Source organism: Eurosta solidaginis, chromosome 1 (genome assembly GCF_040869045.1).
Source record: "Eurosta solidaginis isolate ZX-2024a chromosome 1, ASM4086904v1, whole genome shotgun sequence".
NCBI lineage: Eukaryota > Metazoa > Arthropoda > Insecta > Diptera > Tephritidae > Eurosta > Eurosta solidaginis.
This window is the reverse complement of record NC_090319.1, coordinates 88,052,816-88,071,568: the sequence shown is the minus strand read 5'-3', so window position 1 is coordinate 88,071,568 and position 18,753 is coordinate 88,052,816. Positions and strand designations below refer to the sequence as shown.

The window sequence follows — 18,753 nt, the reverse complement described above, 5'->3', positions numbered from 1 at the left end:
CACTTAATAACGTAAGTATGTAGTAACTGTAGTAATTGTAGTGCGCACATTTGTACATACCTATACCGATAAGTACATACATACATATATATGTACGTATGTTGTGTTGTATGAAATCTAGCCAAAAATTCAATTTACAACAATACTTTCAATAATGCTCTTGTATTTATAATTAATGTACATATCTGGAGTGGAGGAGTATTATTGGAAATAAAGCGATTAAAAACGACAAAAAGTACAAGCACACATACAAAAATATGTATGCACATTAGACCGTTTCGGAAAGGTATTTGTTTTTTTTTATTCCAACCAGTGTTAAAAGTTTTGTAGTTTGTCAAAATGTGAACTCTGCATGACGTCCGCCGGTTTTGAGACGAGACTCGTAACAACTGACATAAATATTTTTAGTCAGCAAATTACGTGTGACATTGATATCATCGGCCTGAACACCCGCGCCTTTAGTTCTGCTTACTCCACACTGTAAAGAGAAGCGGTAAAGATGGGTTTGATAGTGAATGAGGACAAAACGAAGTACCTGCTGTCATCGGGCAAAGAGTCAACGCATATGCGCCTTGGCAACCACGCCACTACTGGCATTTATGATTTCGAAATAGTGAAGGACTTCGTTTATTTGAGAACCTACATTAACACAAACAAGAACATCAGCTCTGAAATCCAGCGAAGAATCACTCTTGCCAATAAAAGCTACTTTTGACTAGATGGGCAATTGAAAAATAAAGCCTTTTCGCGGCAAGCGAGAATCATGCTCTACAAGTCACTTATCGTACCCGTCCTTCTATATGGTGCAGAAGCATGAACCATGACAACACAACATCAGCTTAAGCGGCTCTGGGTGTGCTTGAGAAAAAAGATCTTCGGCTAAGAAAGTATTTTTATCGCAACCCGCCTATGGAAGCAGAAGAAGCGGACGGCCCCAGGTGGTAAACGATTTAAATTTCTTTGATGTGACCAATTAGCGCCAGTTAACCCAGCGAAGAAGCGACTGGCGCTTCTTGTTGGACGGCCATAATCGTTTAATTAACCATTAAGTAAGCAATTTCGTTTAAACATTTGAAAAAAGGAATTTGGTAAAACTAACTTCAAATCGCTTCTATTGAAACATATTTAGTCGGCCTCCTGAAATACCCCCCTATTAAGCACTATGCTGACATTCGTTCTTGTTAACGGAACCTTTAACTTGCGACCTTTCTACAGTTTACGTATATCATTTCGACAAAGCTGTTGGAATTACAATGTGATAACTAAATTTTGTGGATATTATTGAAGTTCGGAAGCCTCGACGAAGTTGCCGTTGCGACGTACTACGTAGTCATCAGAAATGTGGATACGATTGTAGGTATTAACAAGACATTTTTACCTCAATATAGGGAACCGTATGTAGTGCATAAAGAGTTAGGATGCGACCGCTATGTCATCCGAGATTCCGAAAATTGTCAACTGACCCAACTCCCATCCGATGGGGTCGTTGAGGCCCACCGCATTCGGAGATGGGTAGGTTAACCCGATATTGGTGACATAGGAGAAGATAATGCGGTAACTGATCCATTGGCATAAATATACATTAAGATACTTGCACAGGCCTCGAGAGCGATTAATTGCCGGTTTGCAAACGTATTACAAGCTTATTTTGCAATAAGAAGACTAGTGTTAAGCCGTAAATTGGTTAGTAAAATTACCCCATCTGTGCCGATGAAACACGTAAAATCTTCAGTAACATTTTTCAAGAGCATCGGGAACTTTTGTGACCATTCCATTTCGTATCGTATTCACACTGCTCACACACGTAAATGTACACAAACTTTAGAGCTGCACTGTTCGTACAACTTTTTTGGGGAACAAGGTGGGATTTTTTGTTGCTGGTCGACATTTTCAGGGAAATTGGTAAGACTAAGGTTGGTAAGACTGCAAAATAAAGATGGGAGAGAGCGAAAAAGATAAGAAGTGCTAGTTTCTTAGTCATAATAAATCGACCGAAATATAAGGCTTTTACATTATGTTTAAAATATTCCTCATGATAACTTTTTAGCACATTACTAAATTACGAAACTAAAGAATCTGCCGAAAATAAACAACCATATTTATTAGTAACTCATAGATATAAGACGTTATAAAAATAGGGCACTGGGCTTATATTGGTTAATGATGGATATAATTCTTTACTTCTCAAATTTTCATGTAAACGGCTATGTGCAAAATTCGCCATATATTTTAAACGACAAAAAAAATCTGATACGGTCCAATGTACATAAATCTTTATTTACATAACTTACTTGTAGATAGAAAGCCAAAAGAAATATGAGATAATTATTTAAGTCGCGATTGACTTACATTTGCGTTTTTTTGAAAATTAAAAGTGAAAAGTTAGCAATAAAGCTAAAAAAGTACGAGGGTTACTCCCTTCTTTTAGTGTATTCTATTGGTAAGAAATTTAATTGATTCATATTGTGCCAGGGAAGATTGACACTTAAACCTCGTCTAGTGTATGATGTGGAAAAATTGTTAAATTGTGAACAACCAAAATTATATCGTGATTTGCTGTTTCTGTACAGCGTGCAGTGCAGGGTTAAGCTTTTATTAATAAATAAAATAAATAAATTTAATAATTTGGAAAAAATTTAAACAATGTCACATCAGGACGGACAAGGCGACAGCTGTTTCGATTATAGCTTGTAAATCTCTTCAAAGCCTTTTCTCCCGGTAGTTTGATTTGAAACCGCACTCCTAAAAGCAATGAGGGCAATCCCCGCTTAATTCATACAAATAGACAACATGGGTTAATTCTTTGTAGTTCTATAAATAGAACAGAAGCAAAAATACCAGTTTCGTTGAAACCGCCACCAACAAAAAGCATAACTTTAACACATGATTAGATACAAAGTATGTACTGCGCAAAAAGAATAAAATATGCAAGGAAGGCAATTGGGATAAAGTTTACAACAATTAAAGCGGCAGTTATGCGGCAGTTACTCACGAACGTACGTACCAAAAACGTGTCAGCTCACACGACCTATCGTATGAGTGTGCAATGTAAACCAAAACTCACCGACGTGCAACGCCCGTTCGTACGTAGCCCGGAACGTAGAAATCAAACCAATTTTGATTTTTTCCGTAAGAACGTGTCAGCTGATCGCTCTCTCACTAGACAGAGTTGCCTCGTAAACTGTTGTGTGCTAATTTTTGACCGTTTGCAATTTTATGCAAAAACGCCTAATTAAAGTTTGAAAAATTGTGAAAATAATTCGAAATAATTATGTAAAAGTGCTGATTAGTTGATGTTTCCATAAGCATACATGCAAAATGGTCAATGGCAACAGTGCTTATCTGTAAACAATACACACACAAATATGTTATGTACATGTACACAGACGAACACATTGATTTCTACGGTCTTGAGGGTTCGCTCAAACGTGTTTCGTACGACAAACGTCCGTACGTACGGCACACGTCGGTGGGTAATTGCCGCTTTAAGCTGCAGACATTGGTGCTGTATCGGTAACCTTATAACAGCTGATTCGACCAACCTTATGAGAATCAATGCAATCGATTATTGGTGCCGCTAAGGTCGTAACCGTATCGTAGCCAACCAATTGGTTTTTGGTTTACCGTCGTAACGATAAACAGCTGACTATGTTAGGGATACGACTACAGCGATACGACATACGGCACCAATGACTCCCGCTTAAGGCATGACGAGGCTGAATGCGTTTGTAACACTTCAACCATCGTGGGAGTGCGGGTTCAAATCCCACTCCCGGTAGAAAAGGCTTTGAAGAGATTTACAACGTATAATCGAAACAGCTGTCGCCTTCTCTGTCCTGATGTCACGTTGTTTAAATTTTTCCCAAATTATAAATTAAGAATTGCTTCAAATAAATGTTTTCATACATTTAAAAGAATCAGGGCAATCCCCGCTTAATTCATACATAATAAAAAAACAAAAAGTATTTGTAAATTTAACATTATTGAGGAACTAATTTACATACATTCATTTAAATGTGAGAGCAAGCGCCAAAAATTAATTATGATTATATATTATATTAGTTATATTTATTTAATTATATTTTTAAATTTAAGTATTTACTTCCGTTGAAGAAGTTAAAATGATTTTCTTATATTAAGCAAAGGAAGATTATAAATAATGGTTTGTTTAGAGTTTTTTTAAATTTAATTGGCCACATACATCATCTATAACCCAAACCTAAGTATGACCCAATTGCTGCTCAGTGAGTACGCCCGAACTACTTCAAACATTATCTCATTTTTTCTACTCCTTAATTCTTTTATTGGCGGTCGCTGTGGTGTGGTGGTAGAGTGCTCCGCCTACCACACCGAAGATCCTGCGTTCACGCCCCGGGCAAAGCAACATCAAAATTTTATAAACAAGTGTTTTCAATTAGACGAATGTTTTGCTAAGCGGATTCGCCCCTCGGCAATGATTTGGCAAGAACTCCGAGTGTATGTATTTCTGTTATGAAAAGTTTCTCAGTGAAAACTTATGCCGTTCGGAGTCGGCTTAAGACATGTAGCTACCGTCCCGCCAATTTTAGGAAAATGTAAATGAGCACGAATCAAATTGGAAGCGCAGTTCGGCCTAAAATCTCTTGCGAGGTTATCGCACTTACATTTATTTTTTTATTTAATTCTTTTATATTGGCTCGTTTCATGGGTTTCGGCGAATTTAAGTACGAGATTGGGGGATCCTGCTAGCTATAGTCTTGAGACGGGAACACACTTCAGAACCTGATGATAGCTTAACACGACGGAAAAATTTCGGTAAGTGCAGGGTCTGTGATGAAATAATCCTCCGGGTTTAAAAATTTTTCAAACAAAAGTAACAAAGTAACTTCCAGTGTCTTGAAACTTTGAACATAACTTAGAGTCCTATAAAAATGCAATATTTAAGATATAAAATCTAATAGATTGGGTACGGATCGAGATATTTAAAAAATCGATTTGGGGCGTGTGGGATCTTGCGATCGATTTTGAAGTAACTGCTCATTAAGCCAGAAACCTGTAAACTTAAACATAGTTCAGGTCACCTAGAAAGTGCAAGAAATTGAGAAAAAATGCTCGCTTGGAGAGAGGCGGGTTGCGATATTTAGGAAAATCGTTCTGATCGGATGAATAATTCGATCAATTTTTGAGAGACTTTTCATTAAGCTAGAAACTTAATACTTGGTACGTAGATAAGAACCCAATGACAATGCATTAATAAGAAGAACAATTCTGATTGAGGGGTACCTGGAACGATATATTTAGAAATTCCATATTAGACGGGGGAATCTTGCGATCAAGTTTCATACAACGTCCCATTGAGCTACAAACTGCAAACCTCACAATGCAACGCAAGGAGCAAAATCGCTTGGAGGCGCGGGGGTGGAGATGACAAAATTCACACTAGATTTCGGATCTTTCGATTAATTTTTATGTAACTTTCAAGAAAGTTAGATTCTTGAAATTTTAAAGCAGTGGTCGGCGCGCCATATCTCAATTGAGCCACACATGCTTCACACATATTCTTACCCTCCATCGTTCAGTCGTTGGCGAGATAGCCATAAATAAAAACTGCGCAAGACTGTCGCACAAATGTCAAGACTCCCTGTGAGAAATAATATGATGGGGAATGATGTGGATGAGTAAAGGGACTTGAGAATATTTAAACTATTTCTGAATCACTACTTTAAACGTATTCAGGGGTCAAAGAGAGTGAAATAACTATATCAAAAAGTTTCGCTAGAGGGCGCATCGTAAGAGAAATTCGCGGTAATCAACCCGTGGGCTTCCAAGGATCGCGACCACGTGAAACACAGTTTCAATGAATACAGTAGCAAGGCTCCGATGAGAACTATCTCATTTAATGGCGAGCATTATCATTTTTCTAAGGGACATGATTTTACTCGGAATGCACATACTATTTACATTAAAGCTACCGCTGCCCCGTTGGTTGATGCGCTAGCAAATACAAAGTCCAATATTGCCGCGCTTCAGGAAATGCAATGGGTGAAGCAAGGAAACAATCAGGACTTGTGACGTCTTCTATAGTGACGACATAAAGAAGGAGGAAGGGGAAGAAGCAAAATGTGAAAGAGGCAGTTCGCCGTCAGGTATTATCGTTGACGCATATAGGAAAGTGTTTCATCAGGAACCGTATCAAAGAGAGCTTCTTTTACATGTAGATAGTCTACGCCTACGTGTCGACAATGGGGACGTAGAATGTGGATAAGGGCTCCTATATAAATCGAATGATACGCTCGCTGCTTCAACCATAAGAGATGATTAAAATACGCGAAGCCAAATCGATCAAGTCATTTAGAAGACAGGAAATTCACACACTCTAAGACTTTCTAATATCGACTCGGACTATCTTCTTGTGCATGCCGAGAAAAGCACACACTCTAGGTAGTAAAGAAAAGGAACTTTAATCATTTTCCACATGGGCCTTACAGCGGAGTGGGAGCTGCTCTCTTCCTTTGCACATTTTTCCATTCGCATAACATGGCGGAGCCAGCGGAAGCGGAGTAAGAGGGTAGCACCCACTCCGCTGGAAGAACCAAGTGGAAAACGATTTAAATTCCCTTGTTGTTACCAGATGTCACTAGTTAGCATAGCAAAGAAGCGACTGGCTCGCCTTGTTGGATCCTTGGTTCTATCCCCGGCAAAGCGGGATCGCCTCTCTGCAGTGATTTAGCAAACACTCAGAGTGTATTTCTGCCAGCTTCTCTGTGAAAATTCATCTGCCTTACAGATGCCGTTAAGAGTAAAAGCAGCACGATGCAAATTGGAAGAGAAGCTCCGCCTAAGATCTCTTCGGAGGTTATCGCGCCTTGCATTTATTTTAATGTAAGTAAATCACCCTCTGCCAAGAGAGGACTTTACTCTTCAAGTGCCTACTCATCTAAGTCAGGAAATATGCTGCTGATAAATTCAACACTCGACTCACCACACAGCCCCGGCTGGACTGGGAAATATAAACCCGAGTCTTTCGAAACCTAACGATGTTTTTGATAATACCACTCCCGTCTTTAACCCGATGCAGATCAAGTTTAGCTTTGCGCAGTTTCGGAAGAATAATGGTCATTCCCGCGCACCAAACGGCTATTGTCGAAGAAAATTTAATTTTTATAACGATTTGAACTTAATTCATTGAATGAAAGACCAGCGGGAGGCCCGGCTAGAGCATGTTAGCTAAATTGTTAATGACGTTCCAGCTCGGAAGGTGGTTCTATTGACAATCGCGTCTGATAGCAGAGTAGATAGTAAGCTTTTTTGTATTGGAACAACTTGAAATTCCTTGGAGTTCCCGATTGGGTTCAGTTAGCGCTAAGAAGGGCTTACTGGAAGGTTTGTTGAGCGCATAGGCGGTTAAGTGTTATTTCATCATTAGATTAATGGTAGGATGACTGATTTGTATGCTATGTATGTTGAATGAATGTATTTGCATTCAATACGGCGCTTAGCTTTTAAACTCGTTTGCGTTGCCCCTGCCATAAAGGGTATACTGAAATAGAAAGGCATGGAATTCTTCAAATCCTTTCTACCACGAACTCCCGCTAAGAGCAATTTATTTTATACGCAAAAAATTATCTGCCATTCGTAAATTCTATCAGATTTTCTAGCCCCACCACAGACAGGGAGAGGCACGTACAGTTGGTCGCCTGACATCGTCACAACAACAAAATAACAAATTTAGTGCTATCATTTTGACAGTTGTTGCTATAGCGGAAAGAATTACATTCAACATATCAAATTGTTCTGCAGGCAACAAACTAATGTATCTACGTATGTACGAACTAGATTTACATAGCCTCCGTACAAATGCCTAAACGGTAATTTGCTCACGCGCAACCGCACAGCGCCACATATTCATGAGACGCTGCGTGTAATTAACTTAATTCTTTCTTTATTTTTGTTTTATTTGCATTTAATTCGATTTTATTTTTGTGTGTTTTCAACTTAACTTTTGTTAGTGGGTAATGAAGCAACAACAAAAACCGGCAGCAAGTGGTGCGTTTGTGTTGGCGAAACGATGGCAATGCCCGAACGCCCGCCCGCCCAGTTGTTAGCAGCAAGAGCAGCTGAGAAAGCAATGCCAACCCAGGTGGCCGCATGCGTTCGTGCGTTTGTGGAGCTTATCGTTGGCTATTTGCTTATAAGTAGCCGGTCTGTTGGTGAGAACACTTCAGATAGACAGCAACCGTACGCGGTACTGGTTGGTTAAACGAATTTTTATAGGAAAATTAGAAACGTAACAATAAAGACGGTATAACGCGCACGCGACGGAATAAACTAAAAGAACTACGCTCGTTTAGTGCATGATAGTGAAAAATTATTTAATTGCGAAAAACCAGATTAAATTGTGCTTTGCTGCTTCTGGAAGAGAGTAAGTGAAGGGTTAAATATTTATGAATTGAGAAACAAACAAAATTATTGAGGTACTAAATTACATTAATTTAAATGTGTAAGCACGCACAAGAAATCAAGTGAAAATAAAGTTTAAATTGCCCTTTTTAAATTTATTTACTTCCGTTGAATTCAAGATGTTATTGACCGAAACAAAAAATAAAGCAACATTTATTTTAACAAATATGTATGAATGTTAATTAATATTATGGTGTTTTTCATTATTTCAGTTTTCAATTTTTATATTAAAAGCTAGTTTATTCCAAAATACTGTAACGAATTTAAGGAAATTCCGCTTATTTGAAACCTTCTGCTAACGTTCGAATCAGTAAAGTGTTGAATAAATAACTCCAATATTCAATAATGCAAAATGGTCTTTATTAGACTACTTTGAGAGTACTTCACAATAACTCTTACTTCACAACTAATTGCGTGTTTAATTCAAAACTGCTTAGTCATGCCTCAGCTTGCGTTGCTTTTATACTATCGGTTTCCTCGTTCACCTATTTCTCCTAAGGTCTATTAATTTCGTGAACTTCATGCTTGGTTACCAGCCATCTACATGTATATTTGTAGTTTGTAGCCATATGCGTGAGTACTACTTCGGCTGATGGTGAGTATCTTTCTGTTGCCTTGTATGTACATGTGTAAATGATGATTGATTTGTTTAAGTACATACGAGTGGCTGCTTAGTAGCGGATTAGGGATGCTAGTATCACTTAGTGATGTGAATATTCGTCACAATATATTAAGCAAGTTAACCATTGTGGATGAAACAAGTGTGATATCTTTGGTATAGACGTCAAAATTACAAATTGAACCGATCAACTGATTTTTAAAGTGACTATCGTCGCTTCATCCTGTATCTATTTCTATCACCCGCTGAATATAGCCTTGTAGTAACGCTACCAAAACGTGAAAAAGTAGCCATTTTTAACATTCTGTCAGGCAGTTGACGGATAAGAAATTACACTTGTTTTGTCCACAATGAAGGTAACAGTGAACTTGATAATTCTCTGTTTCTTTTAGGAAATCTTGCGTCAAATTAAATGAATGTTGAATTTAATTTTTATGGAAGTGAATTTGAAATAAAGCCAAATTAATAGTGTATCGGGTTTTTCAAAGTAGAACGGCAAGTGCCGATGGCCTTCGGTAGGTTGCCAGAACTTGTCCTTTCAGGATGTAGTGCTAGTGACTGGATGCTATTTCTGCAAATTTTGCTCACTCACAAGATTGCCGATGTTCTGTTGCAGGTGTACAATATTCTGGCGGCAGACGCAAACAATTTCAAGTAGTTGTAACTGGAATTCAATGGCTTGATAAGCCCAATACAAAGCTGTTAGCGTTATCGTCGATGGGCTACAGAATGTAGTAGAACGCTTAGAACAATTAGCAGAGGACATTGACACCACAAGTGACACCAGAAGCTAAGCTAAAATTCTGCTGCAAAATATACAAAATTTTAGTTTCATAACATTAGTTCATTTCTGGCATGTAATCTTAAGAAGGATTGATCGGGTGCAGCTCAGATTGCAAGATCCGGGGATGAATTTTAGAGAAGCGTATCATGATCATAAATCATTAACGACTGAACTATCCGAAATTCGAGACACTCTGTGAAGAAGCAATAGAAAGAGCGCGGTCTCTTTGTAAAAATGGGATATTGATATAATAAAAAAATAAAAATAGTAGAAGGCGGAGAATCGGCAAGAGATATTGGTCTTTCTGCAGAATTTGGAATTTCTCTCGCGTTATGAAAAGTGTTCTTGAACGTCTCCAACAAGAAATACGTACACGACTAAATGAACTTAATTTTATATTTGGACTAGCTTTACCAGGCGCACGTTGTAACGCCCGAGATCGAATGGATGTTGCGTTATTTTTCATGTTTTTTTTGTTGATAATTTAATTTATTGTTCTGTAAATTGAATTGAATTTTGTACGCATATTTGATGAAATTTTCTGTTAAAACATTTTATTCTTGTATCTTATTGTATCTTATTTTAAATTATTGTATTGCTTTTACCGCTGATGATTGTTGCTTTGATTACATTCCGAAGAAGCATGACTGGTGAGCCAATTTTCAAAGTTGATATATGCGCAGGCATTCCTTTTGGTTCTAAGGAGTATATAAATTCATTTGGATAATTCACAATTTTAGCTTCATCTGTAACTGTGTCGATCGATTTATATTTCGTCACTTCACCAGGAAATTGATTTTGAAAGCGATCATTGATTTTGTTAACATGATCAGTTTTGGAAGCTAAGATAGTTCTTTCGCATAGCCAAAAAACAAAAACATTTAAATTTAAAATTCTTAATTCTGAAATATGAAAAACTTTCGTCTTGATCGAAGGAACCTCGAGCCAAAATTTGGTGATGATCGAAGTATAGCAAACACGTTTTCATAGGGAACACACACACAGAATTTGATTTTTATAGAAGATGTAGATAGACTGAAGCTAAACAATTTTTTTAACAGCGGCAGATTACTAAACGTCCAAAAGGCATAACAGCTAAACTCAACAACGCAGTCAAACTTTAGGTGTTAAAATAACTTAAGTTTGTACGGCAGCCATAGTTTTTCCCCTATCCACATTTTACTGGAGGTTTTAGGACTTAACGTCACATAGCTCCTTACCAATTTTAATTATCCTACCATAACGACATCCAGATATATGCAGTATAATATATTCCATTTGTATTGGAGGTGCCACGCCCCTTTCTCCCAATTCCGCATTTTCTTGGTGGTGTTAGGGATTGTCCTCATATAACTCCTCATTGAATTTTAATGTTCTGGCATGTATACCTTCAAAGGTATACAGTACCAAAGATTCCATTTGTATGGGAGGTACCACGCCCCTTTTATATATCGAAATTATTTTTAGCCTAAATCCTTCCCGTTGATCGAAGGAACCCATAACCAAAATTTGGTGATGGTTGATGTGTGGGAAATACGTTTCCATAGCGAACACACACACAGAATTTGATTTTTATATATATATGGCTAAACCGATTTGGGATTTCAAAATCAACTAACCATCACCTCTCCCTCCTGTATCTTTCCTAAAAATTTCATGGCAATCTGTCGAGCCGTTCTCGAGTTATGGAGTGACAATCAAAATGTACACTTCTTTTTATATACATACTAGCCTTTACCCGCGGCCCCGTCCGCAAGGAGATAATGAAATATGTGGGCTATTCACGTTAGCCTGCTTATAAAGTTATATGTTTAAACATTTTTTTTCTGTCTAATGCATTTTATTTTTGTAATTGAGTAAAAAAAAGAACTTTATGAGCTGATAACCTGATAGGATCCCAAAATGATAACGAAATTATCCAGAAAAAGCCACGAAATGACCCCGACGCTATCGCGGACGGATCCCGAAAACCATCCAGAAACGCCCCGTAAGTGTCTCCAAAAGTTCCCGAAGTAGTCCCAAAAAAACCTGAAACGACAACGACACGATTCTAGACTTATACAGAGAACCACACAGAAATGATCCCTGAAGGGTACCAAATTGATCCCGAAATAGTCCCGAAAAAGTTCCGAAATTACCCTGACGGGCTCCCAGACGGATCTCAAAACCCATCCTGGAAGGGTTCCTAAATTATCCCGACATAGTCCAGAAAAAGCTCCGAAAAAGTTCCGAAATGACCCCGAGGGATCCACAACAGATAGCGAAAACCATAAAGAAATGATTCCGGAAGGGTCCCAAAATGATTCCGAAATAGGCCGAAAATGACCCCGATGGAATCCCGCACGGATCCAAATGTGATCCCGGAAGGGTTTCAAAACTATCCCGAAAAATTAACAAAAAAATCTCAAAATGAATCTTACGGCATCCTGGACGGATCCAGAAATGATCCAAACATGGTCCCGAAATGACCCTGATGGATCCGGCAAACGATCAAGAATTGATGCCGGCAGGGTCCTCAAATGATCCCGAAATAATACAGATAAAGTCATGGAATGACCCCTAAATGGTCCCCAAATGATCCCGAAATAGTCCCGAAAAAGTCCCGAAATTACCCTGATGGGTTCCCGTACAGATCCCGAAATCCATCCAGAAGTGATGCCGGAAGGGTCCAAAAATGATCCCGTATTGTCCCCGAAAAAGCCCCTAAATGACCCCGACGGGATCCCGGACGGATCCCCAAAACTATCTAGAAATGATGAAGGAAGGTACCCAAAATGATTCCAAAAAGTCGTGAAATAACCCCGACGGAATTCCGGACGGATCCCGAAAACCATCCAGAAATGATCCCGAAATAGTCCCGAAGAAGTTCCGAAATGTCCCTGACGGGATCTCAAACGGCCCCCTAACTGACCCCGCCGGGATCCCGGACAGATCCCGAAATCCATTCAGGAATAATTAGGGCCCAAAATGATTCTGAAATAGTTTCGGAAAAGTCCACAAATTACCCTGACGGGATCCCGGACGAATCCTGAAAACCATGCTTAAATGATCCCGAAAAAGTTCCGAAATGACCCCGACGGGATCTCGGACGGATCCCCAAAACTATCTAGTAATGATGATGGAAGGTACCCAAAATTATTCCGAAAAAGTCCTGAAATAACCCCGACAGGATCCCGGACAAATCCCGAAAACCATCCAGAAATGATGCCGGAAGGAATCCCAAATGATTCCGTAAAAGTCCCGCATTGATTCCGACGGGATCCCGAACGGATACCGAAAATCATCCAGAAGTGATGCCGGAAAGGTCCTCAAATGATCACCTAATAGTCCCGAAATGACCCTTAAGGGGTCATGGACGGATCCCATAAACCATCCAGAAATGATCCCGATATAGTCCCGAAGAAGTCCCGAAATGACCCTGACGGGATCTCGAACGCACCCCTAAATGACCCTGACGGGATCCCGGACAGATCCCGAAATCCATCCAGAAATGATCTTGGGAGGGACCCCAAATGATCCCGAAAAAGTCCCGCAATGATTCTGAGGGGATCCTGATCGGATACCGAAAACCATCCAGAAGCGATGCCGGAAAGGTCCTCAAATGATCACCTAATACCAAAATGACCCTGACGGCATCCCGGACTGATCCCAAAATCCATCCAGAAATGATCTTGGGAAGGTCCCAAAATTATCCCGAAATAGTCTCGGAAAAGTTCAGAAATTACCCTGACGGGTTCCCGGACGAATCCTGAAAGCCATCTCTAAATGATCCCGAAAAAGTCCCGAAATGACCCTGACTGGACCCCGAAAGGATCCCGAAAACTATCCAGAAATGATGCCGGAAATGTCCTCAAATGATCACCTAATAGTTCCGAAAAGACCCTGACGGGATCCCGAACGGATCCCGACAACTATCTAGAAATGATGCCGAAAGGGCCCGCAAATGATCCCGTATTAGTCGAGAAAAAGTCCCGAAATGAACCCGACGGGATGCCGGACGAATCCCAAAAACCATCCAGAAATGATGTCGGAAGGGACCCCAATGATCCCGAAAAAGTCCCGCAATTATTCCGACGGGAATCTGAACGGATACCGAAAACCATCCAGAAGTGATGCCGGAACGGTCCTCAAATGATCACCTAATAGTCCCAAAATGACCCTGACGGCATCCCGGACAGATCCCGAAATCCATCCAGAAATGATCTTGGGAGGGTCCCAAAATTATACCGAAATAGTCTGGGAAAGTCCAGAAATTACCCTGACGGATCCCGGACGAATCCTGAAAACCAATCTTAAATGATGCCGAAAAAGTCCCGAAATGACCCTGATGGGACCCGGAAAGGATCCCGAAAACTAACCAGAAATGATGCCGGAAAGGTCCTCAAATGATCTCCCAATAGTTCCGAAAAGACCCTGACGGGTTCCCGAACGAATCCTGAAAGCCATCCTTAAATGATCCCGAAAAAGCCCCGAAATGACCCTGACGGGATCCCGAAGGATTCCAGAAACTATCCAGAAATGATGCGAAAGGTCCTCAAATGATCCCCTAATAGTTCCGAAATGACCGTGACGGGATCCCGAACGGATCCCGACAACTATCCAGAAATTATGCCGAAAGGGTCCGCAAATGATCCCGTATTAGTCGAGAAAAAGTCCCGAAATGACGATATCCCGGACGGATCCCGAAAACCATCCAGAAATGATGCCGGAAGAGCCCCCAAATGATCCCGAAAAAGTCCCCAAATGACCCCGACGAGATCCCGCACGGATCCCGAAAACCATCCAGAAATGATGCCGGAAGAGCCCCAAATGATCCCGAAAAAGTCCCCAAATGACTCCGACATACTCCAGAAAAGGTTCCGAAATGGCTCCGAGGGAATCAACGACGGATCGCGAAAACCATACAGAAATGATTCCGGAAGGATCCCAAAATGATCCCGAAATAGTCCGGAAATGACCCAGATGGGATCCCGCACAGATCCAGAAATGATCCCAGAAGGGTCCAAAAACTATCCCGGAAAAGTAACAAAAAATCCCGAAATGGCTCCTACGGCATCCCGGACGGATCCAGAAATGATCTCGGAAGGGTCCCCAAATGATCCCAAAATGGTCCCGAAATGACCCTGATGGATCCGGCAAACCATCAATAAATTATGCCGGAAGGGTCCCCAAATGATCCCGAAATAAAACAGAAAAAGTCACGAAACGACCCCTAGAGGATCACCAAATGATCCCGTATTAGCCCCGAAAAAGTCCCAAAATGACCCTGACGGGATCCCGAAAGGATTCTGAAAACAATACAGAAATGATGCCGGAAAGGTCTTCAAATGATCCCATAATAGTCCCGAAATGACCGTGACGGGATCCCGACAACTATCCAGAAATGATGCCGAAAGGGTTCGCAAATGATCCCGTATTAGTCGAAAAAAAGTCCCGAAAGGACCACGACGGGATCCCGGACGAATCCCAAAAACCATACAGAAATGATGCCGGTAGGTATCCCAAATTATCCCGAAATAGTCCCGAAATGACCTCGTCGGCATCCCGGACGGATCCCGAAAATTATCCAGAAATGATGCCGGAAAGGTTCCCAAATGATCCCCTAATAGTCCCGAAATTACCCTAATGGGATCCCGGACGGATCCCGAAAACCATCCAGAAATGGTGCCGAAAGGGTTCCCAAATGATCCCGTATTAGTCGCGAAAAAGTCCCGAAATGACCCCGACGGCATCCCGGACGTATCCCGAAAACCATCCAGAAATGATGCCGAAAGGGTTCCCAAATGATCCCGTATTAGTTGCGAAAAAGTCCCGAAATGACCCCGACGGGATCCCGGACGGATCCCGAAAACCATCCAGAAATGATGCCGGATGAGCCCCAAAATGATCCCGAAAAAGTCCCCAAATGACCCCGACGAGATCCCGGACGGATCCCGAAAACCATCCAGAAATGATGACGGAAGAGCCCCCAAATGATCCCGAAAAAGTCCCCAAATGACCCCGACGATATCCCGGACGGATCCCGAAAACCATCCAGAAATGATGCCGGAAGAGCCCCCAAATGATCCCGAAAAAGTCCCCATATGACCCCGACGACATCCCGCACGGATCCCGAAAACCATCCAGAAATGATGCCGGAAGGGTCCCCAAATGATCGCGAAATAGTCCCGAAATGATTCCGGAATAGTCCCAAAAATGTTCCAAAATAACCCCGACGGGATCCCGGACGGATCCCGTAAACTATACAGAAATGATCCCGGAAGAGTCCCAAAATGATCCCGAAATAGTCCCGAAAAAGTCCCGAAATTACTCCGGCTTAATCCCGGACCGATCCCGAAAACCATCCAGAAATGATCCCGGAAGGGTCTCGATATGACCCTTACGGTATTACAAATAAGGTGAAGCTAATTATAAAACCATGTTAATAAGGCAGCAGGAGCATTGGAGCGAATAAAAAGTTAGATAGAAACATACAGGTAAAGCTAATAAAAGCGTGCTAATAAAAACAATTGATGGAGGGCGGATGGCGGGAGTAGAGGAGAGGACCACTGATCGTTCCTCCAAAATTGTCTAGATCTCGTTCTGTATGTACCAGATACCAAAAACTATTGATTTAGGAGAAAATTTAGATTGAGTTATAACAATTTATGGATTTTACACCAGAGGGGGTGATAAAGGGGGGCGGGCGGAGGGTGTCACTGCTTACTTTGTAAGCCCTCGACTTATTTGACCCCTTGAGTCTGTGATATTGGTGAAGGCCAGTATACGTAAAGTTATAATGTGTAAAAATTATGAAAAATAATTTCTCGAAGGGGTCGTGGGACCCCCACCCCTCTTTCCATGTTCGAAAAAAATTTCGCTAGTAGACTACTGTCTGTGTCCCAAATTTCATCAAAATCCGTGTAGCCATTCTGGCGTGATTCAGTCGCAAAGACGAAAAAATATAATAATTAAATTATAACTGTTCCTAGGGGGCGGGGACCACGCCCCGTTTGAAAAATATATAGCTAGTAGATCCTTCTAGACTATTGGCTATATGTGTGCAAAATTTCATCCAAATCAGTCCAGCCGTTCTTGCGTTATTGAGTCACAAAGACAAACGTCTGGACAAACATCCAAACATCCAAACATCCAAACATCTTAACATCCAAACATCCAAACATCTTAACATCCAAACTTTCCCATTTATAATATATACTAGCTTTACCAGGCGCACGTTGTAACGCCCGAGATCGAATGGATGTTGCGTTATTTTTCATGTTTTTTTTGTTGATAATTTAATTTATTGTTCTGTAAATTGAATTGAATTTTGTACGCATATTTGATGAAATTTTCTGTTAAAACATTTTATTCTTGTATCTTATTGTATCTTATTTTAAATTATTGTATTGCTTTTACCGCTGATGATTGTTGCTTTGATTACATTCCGAAGAAGCATGACTGGTGAGCCAATTTTCAAAGTTGATATATGCGCAGGCATTCCTTTTGGTTCTAAGGAGTATATAAATTCATTTGGATAATTCACAATTTTAGCTTCATCTGTAACTGTGTCGATCGATTTATATTTCGTCACTTCACCAGGAAATTGATTTTGAAAGCGATCATTGATTTTGTTAACATGATCAGTTTTGGAAGCTAAGATAGTTCTTTCGCATAGCCAAAAAACAAAAACATTTAAATTTAAAATTCTTAATTCTGAAATATGAAAAACTTTCGTCTTGATCGAAGGAACCTCGAGCCAAAATTTGGTGATGATCGAAGTATAGCAAACACGTTTTCATAGGGAACACACACACAGAATTTGATTTTTATAGAAGATGTAGATAGACTGAAGCTAAACAATTTTTTTAACAGCGGCAGATTACTAAACGTCCAAAAGGCATAACAGCTAAACTCAACAACGCAGTCAAACTTTAGGTGTTAAAACAACTTAAGTTTGTACGGCAGCCATAGTTTTTCCCCTATCCACATTTTACTGGAGGTTTTAGGACTTAACGTCACATAGCTCCTTACCAATTTTAATTATCCTACCATAACGACATCCAGATATATGCAGTATAATATATTCCATTTGTATTGGAGGTGCCACGCCCCTTTCTCCCAATTCCGCATTTTCTTGGTGGTGTTAGGGATTGTCCTCATATAACTCCTCATTGAATTTTAATGTTCTGGCATGTATACCTTCAAAGGTATACAGTACCAAAGATTCCATTTGTATGGGAGGTACCACGCCCCTTTTATATATCGAAATTATTTTTAGCCTAAATCCTTCCCGTTGATCGAAGGAACCCATAACCAAAATTTGGTGATGGTTGATGTGTGGGAAATACGTTTCCATAGCGAACACACACACAGAATTTGATTTTTATATATATATGGCTAAACCGATTTGGGATTTCAAAATCAACTAACCATCACCTCTCCCTCCTGTATCTTTCCTAAAAATTTCATGGCAATCTGTCGAGCCGTTCTCGAGTTATGGAGTGACAATCAAAATGTACACTTCTTTTTATATACATACTAGCCTTTACCCGCGGCCCCGTCCGCAAGGAGATAATGAAATATGTGGGCTATTCACGTTAGCCTGCTTATAAAGTTATATGTTTAAACATTTTTTTTCTGTCTAATGCATTTTATTTTTGTAATTGAGTAAAAAAAAGAACTTTATGAGCTGATAACCTGATAGGATCCCAAAATGATAACGAAATTATCCAGAAAAAGCCACGAAATGACCCCGACGCTATCGCGGACGGATCCCGAAAACCATCCAGAAACGCCCCGTAAGTGTCTCCAAAAGTTCCCGAAGTAGTCCCAAAAAAACCTGAAATGACAACGACACGATTCTAGACTTATACAGAGAACCACACAGAAATGATCCCTGAAGGGTACCAAATTGATCCCGAAATAGTCC

The 18,753-nt window shown here is 40.3% G+C and overlaps 1 protein-coding gene across 1 annotated transcript in view; it reads left to right on the top strand.

Moving 5' to 3' along the window:
• The first annotated feature begins 7,992 nt into the window (after positions 1-7,992).
• The window catches only part of LOC137236435 (aminopeptidase N-like), a 149,938-nt gene continuing 139,177 nt past the window's right edge, over positions 7,993-18,753 (top strand). The window contains exon 1 of the mRNA XM_067759031.1: positions 7,993-8,401. The gene's annotated coding sequence lies outside the window, so the exon portion shown is untranslated. The remainder of the gene's footprint in view (positions 8,402-18,753) is intronic.